Source organism: Microcaecilia unicolor, chromosome 14 (genome assembly GCF_901765095.1).
Source record: "Microcaecilia unicolor chromosome 14, aMicUni1.1, whole genome shotgun sequence".
In the NCBI taxonomy this organism is placed as follows: Eukaryota; Metazoa; Chordata; class Amphibia; order Gymnophiona; family Siphonopidae; genus Microcaecilia; species Microcaecilia unicolor.
Window position 1 is genome coordinate 2,168,482 of NC_044044.1, and position 6,000 is coordinate 2,174,481.

Sequence of the window (6,000 nt, forward strand, 5' to 3'; positions counted from 1 at the left end):
AATTGCTACCTGCTAAGCCTCAACTGGGGACAAAATCCCCTTCCTCGTCTCCACTGTGACCCTGATCAAAGGTTGAAGATGCTTGCTACCTCCAGTTATCTAGCCCAAATCAGTCTTAAAAGCCACAAAAATCCATTCAGCCCAGACAAATGGATTTTCAAAACCCTGAACAAGGTTCACAGTTTAAGGGTAGCACAAGGTAAAATTAGTTCTTATCTGATAATTTTCTTTCCATTAGTCCAAACAGATAAATACAGAGATGAGTGGGTTATGCCCCCCTACCAGCAGGTGGAGATAGAGAAAACTTCAGAGGTTTACTATAGGTGAATACCAAAGCAAAGAATTCATTTAATCTCTCTGCTATGGCACTGTCTTCCCTGATCATGCCTTTTACCCCTCAGTCACCTAGCTGTCCAACTGATTCTTTTGCCGGCCTCTTGCTTTTAATATATCTAAAAAAAGTTTTACTATGTGTTTTTGCCTCCAACGCAATCTTTTTTTCAAAGTCCCTCTTTGCCTTCCCTATCAGTGCTTTGCATTTGACTTGACATTCCTTATGCTATTTCTTATTATTTTCAGTCGGTTTCTTCTTGTGTCATTAGCTGTATAATTTTGGGGAGTATTTATTCATTCTTGGAGTTACCACTGATAGACACCTAACACTTGAAAACCACGCGAAAAACACAACCAAGAAGATGTGCCACTCAATGTGGAAATTAAAAAGAGTAAGACCTTTTTTCCCAAAGACTGTCTTCCGTAACATGGTACAGTCAATGGTACTCAGTCATCTAGACTACTGCAATGCACTCTACGCTGGCTGCAAAGAGCAAATAATCAAGAAACTTCAGACAGCCCAGAACACTGCAGCTAGAATCATATTCGGTAAAACAAAATATGAAAGTGCAAAACCCCTACGAGAAAAGCTACATGGCTCCCACTTAAAGAACGCATCACATTCAAAATATGTACCCTAGTCCACAAAATCATTCACGGAGTTGCCCCTGCCTACATGTCAGACCTGATAGACCTACCACCCAGGAATGCTAAAAAATCATCCCACACATTCCTCAACCTTCACTTCCTTAACTGCAAAGGTCTAAAATACAAACTAATGCATGCGTCAACCTTTTCCTACCTGAGTACACAATTCTGGAACACGCTGCCGCGCAACTTAAAAACGATCTATGAACTAACCAACTTCCGCAAACTACTGGAGACCCATCTCTTTAACAAGGCATACCACAAAGATCAACAAATGTGAACTCCTTTACATATATCCAGTATTGTCTTATTATATTTGCTTGTTATACTAATATCAAACTTTTTCATAATCATGTTACCCAAGATCCTTCCATAATACTAATTGTTTATTTTATTATATACTTCCACTATTCATGATGTATTGTAAGCCACATTGAGCCTGCAAAGAGGTGGGAAAATGTGGGATACAAATGCAATAAATAAATAAATAAAATATAGTTTTTGAAGAGGTAGATTTGTAGAGGAAAAGGCGATGATAGCTTTTGTAGTTAGATGTAGAATTTTTTTGAAGAGAGAGGTTTTCAAAAACCTAAAGGAAATTTGTGATGCTTCAAAATAGGGTTGTGGATTAATTAAGGTGCTCATTACATATGTAACTTTGTAAGTATATGTGCTTTGAAAATAAGCTTCCAAGTTAACTACAGTAATGTAATTAAAATGTTTAATTGCACAAAACAATTGACTAATCAATTAATTTTGATCTGGCATTGCAGTACTTTCCTCGATCACAGGCAGCATCTGCAATGCAAGCAGGCTTCCTCTGCCAGTCACAACAGCCTTCCTTCAGAAGCAGAAACAGGAAAGTACATCACAGGAGGCAGAACAAGGCTGCAAGGAAAGTTCCTGGGGGGGGGGGGGCAGACAATGCCCATGATCTAAGTACCACGAAGCCGAATCTGTTAACTCAAATTTAAAATTTGTAATCATGACATTAATTGCAATTAAAAATTTTAATAATTCAACAACCCTAGCTCAAAAGAAACAGGGAAGCTCCCTAATCAAATGGTCTTTATTCCTTTCCCTTCTGACACTTAGCAGTAAAAGTCAACACAGGTTCAGTGTTCTTAAGTGACATTTAGATATTGTGTTGTACTATGTTTTTACTGCGTCTGGTTTGCTGTGCTTTCCTATTATTGACTGGAGTTCTTTTTGTGTGCTTTGAGATGTATTTTTTTTAATGTAAACCATTCTGTTTTGCTATCGCAATAAGAAACAGTATATAAATAGAATAAATGATAGAATAAATTATTTATTATTTTTAACATTTATTTGTATACCGGAGTTTGATTTGTCCTTGCCTTTCTCAGAACACAGATCGTTCTGATGCTGACGTCGAAGCCCCTTAAAATTTACACTCCAGCCCATCCTTATCTATTTAGTCATGATCATGGCGTAGACCGTAGTCTGCCCAGCTCCCATTTTGTTTCCCAATTACCGGCATCACCACCCAATCTCCGCTAAGATTCCCATTTATTATTATTTTATTGTATATTGATGTAGGTTTAAATATTTCAGATATTCTTATGTCCCTGATGAAGATAGAGGTCAAAATGTGGCTGCACAAGGTGTTTTATCATCAAACTTTGTATGGCATACTACATTCACAGTGTCCTGTGTTGTCCAGCTATTTCTTCTGTTGTCTGTGGACTTAGATCAGAAGATGGAACTGAAAGCACCGACTGCTTCTGTTGCTACCACTTTTGCAGCCTTTGCTTCTCTTCAGCGTGTTGAGAGGTGAGAGCTATTATTTTGGTTTTGGCCACTGGCTAAGATTGCATGAATTTTCAAGTATTAAAAAAGGATTGCATAAAGATACAGGTTTGTGAAGTCCTGCCTTACCTATGAACTACTCAAATCTCTGCTACACAGGGATGGAAAAAGTTTTTGGGGAACCAGAGACTTTTTTTGCTCACCTTCATTTTTTTTTTTTATTTTGTCAACGTTATTTCACTCTCTTTTTGGCCTTATATTTGTTCTCCCATAAGTCTAAATCTCCCAATAGTCTCACCACATCTTCCCCCAGAGCTGCAACAAAATCAGAAGCATCTTTAGGCCAAGGACATTACTGACAGCATCAGAAATGTAGACTTCAAATTTTAGGCATCCTCGCATCTAGGAGATTGCAATCACCTCTTATTCATAAGCATTTATCATTCAAAACCTGTTGTCTCACTAGATTAGAATACAAGGAACAGTTTGGTACGATTATAAACGTCTAGAGTATAGAGCTAAGTAGATAATTCTAGTACCAAGTTAGAAAGCTTAGGCAGCTGCAGATATGCACTATAAATCTAAAGAAGGACAAAAGTCAAGTTTAATGCTCTAAGCGAAGCAACGTTTTGTAGTAACCCAGAGAAAAGTACAGCATAAGTCTAGTTTTACCAAACGAGATATACCATAGAAAGTTTGACAAAAAGCAGGGCACTGTACTCTAACCTATGAGCAGGTACCACACCAAGCAACGCAATGTGGGTTGAAAGTGAAAGACTTTTACCTTGGGTTTTTGTACTGTGGCTGGACACAAAAATTCGGGATGTATGTAAAAACACATTCAGAAATCTCCCCCACCACACACACACAAAACCACATTCAGAAATCTCTCCCCCCCCCCCCCACGGTATGTCTCTCGTTCTCTTCCCCATCCACGGCCCAGCATCTCTCCCTCATTCTTATTTCTTCGCCCCCCCATCCTACCTTCACATTTTCTTTGAACTGGCCCGAACATCACCTAGGAATCCTTCCCTCTCTCCCCTCCCGCCCCTCTGACACACAACTTCCTTTTTCTAGCGGAACAGGACCAAGGCGCCGGTGGTTGGATAAAAACAAGGAGGTTGAACAAAACAAGAGCTGGAGTGACGTAATCAAAATTGAAGCCACTTTGGTTAATCTCTGTTTCCCCTCCCCCGTGCAACCGTCATTCAAGTACACTCATAAAAAAAGCAAACAAACATATGAGCTGCTGCTGCTGCTGGTAACATTTTTATTTGATTCCAATTATATTTTCAAACATATCGGCATCTGCAGTGTACGGATGTACACAAAGGAAATATAATAACGGAATAACTTTTCATAGGTAGAGTACTAATCCCCTATATAATAAATCTCACCCTCAACGTTCTGAGGACACTGACGTCACTGTCAGGTCCTCCGGGCATTTCCTTCCGGTTCGAAGCCTTCGTGGTGGTGAAGCCACCGAAAACACTATGTTGGGGCCCCGCCCTCGCGTCATACGTTATGACGTCGAGGGCGGAGCAATGGCGTCAGTGGCTTCACAACCGACAAAACACAGATTGAAGGTGGCGTGCCAAGGTCCGAAACAATAGCGGTCAGTGCCTTCAGAACGCCGAAGGGGTGAGTAGGGAGGGGGGGAGGTACGGAAGGAAACCGTGCTAGCGCCCATTTCATTTGCGCAAGAAACGGGCATGTTTTACTAGTTCGTTATAAATCATAATCACTGTGTCATTTAGAGAGGCTGGTTATAGGGACACCCTAGCACGTGTTATAGTCGTACAGAGATTTTTTTTCTCCTGCTAAAAAGCCACTAAAACAGACAGCATGTTATGAGAATCAAGTGCTCAACATTGAGTTTCTATCTATTATTTATTTATGACATTTATATGGATGTTGAAGAGCTGCTTTCGACTCCTCCTGCAGCCTGCTGTTTCGACTTGGCCTGTCCGGCCGGTCTCATCTCATCCTGCCTCATACGGTTCTGTTCGTGGCATGCTTCTTTTTCCTGGTCTGGCTTGGGTAAACTACAGTGAGACAGAATAATAGAATTCAGGAACATTTATTTATTTATTTGTACATTTATACTTATACCCCACTTTTTTCCACACGCAAGTGGACTCAAAGTGGCTTTACAATGTACTGATTAGGCCATCGCCAAATCAACGGATACAGAATTACAAATCACAAAAGAAGGATAGACGGAAAAGGGTAAGAAGAAAAGGGGAAAGGGCTAGAAAGACTGAAAGTAAGATGAGGTGATGCAGAAGTAGGCTATCCGAGACAGGCCGGTCAAAGGTGGAATCCAGGTGCTGAGACAGTGCTGAGTGGCAAGAACAGCTTCCAGTAAGGTAATCCAAAAGAGGGGCAGATGCAAATAGTTTTGGCACAATATAAGTCATCATAAGGACAAAATATAAGAAAACCAATGGACTGCATTAGGGATAGCCCATTTAATTATGTTTAAACAAATGAGAGAGCTGCATGAAAGAAAATATGTATTTTTATTATTTTGACTTATAAAAACCACTTGTCCCTGAAACATCCCCCCTACCTGTTACACTTGTGGTGGTAAATGGGAGCCCTCCAAACCGCCCCCAAAACCCACTGTACCCACATCTAGGTGCCCCCCTTCAGCCATAAGGGCTATGGTAATGGTGTAGAGTTGTGGGCAGTGGGTTTTTGGGGGGGATTTGAGGGGCTCAGCACCCAAAGAAAGGGAGCTATGGACTTGGGAGGTATTTTACTTTTTATTTTAAACTAGTAAAAAAGGCCCATTTCTGGATGAAATGAAACGGGCGCTAGCAATGTTTTGCGCGGAGTGTGTATGTTTGAGAGAGTGTCTGTGAGAGTGACTGTGTGAGAGTGAGAATGTGCAAGTGTGTGTGTGTGACAGAGAGTGGGTGTGAGTGTGTCTGTGAGAGAGCGTGTGTGTATGTGAGAATGAGTGTGTGCGAGTGCGTATGTGAGACAGTGAGTGTCCTTCCCTGTCCCCCCTGTCAGGTGTCAGGACTCGGGGGACTGTGGACAGTCATGAAGGCAGCCCCTACCAAAATAATGAAAGCAAGACCATTTGTATAATAATCACTGCATTCCAGAGAACAAAATGGAGCAAGTTCCCACATGCTATCTTTTGCTTTCTGTATTCAGTAGCTGACAGGCTTGCTAGACTTACCTAAGTGGCTGCAGCTGCAATACACTGAAAAGAAAGCAAGGAAACCTATGAGACGT

At 41.0% G+C, this 6,000-nt stretch overlaps 1 protein-coding gene across 1 annotated transcript in view; it reads right to left on the bottom strand.

Moving 5' to 3' along the window:
• LOC115458147 (zinc finger protein 300-like) overlaps nucleotides 1-3,793 on the bottom strand; it is a 175,327-nt gene extending 171,534 nt beyond the window's left edge. The window contains exon 1 of the mRNA XM_030188000.1: nucleotides 3,736-3,793. The gene's annotated coding sequence lies outside the window, so the exon portion shown is untranslated. The remainder of the gene's footprint in view (nucleotides 1-3,735) is intronic.
• Between the last annotated feature and the right edge of the window lie 2,207 nt (nucleotides 3,794-6,000).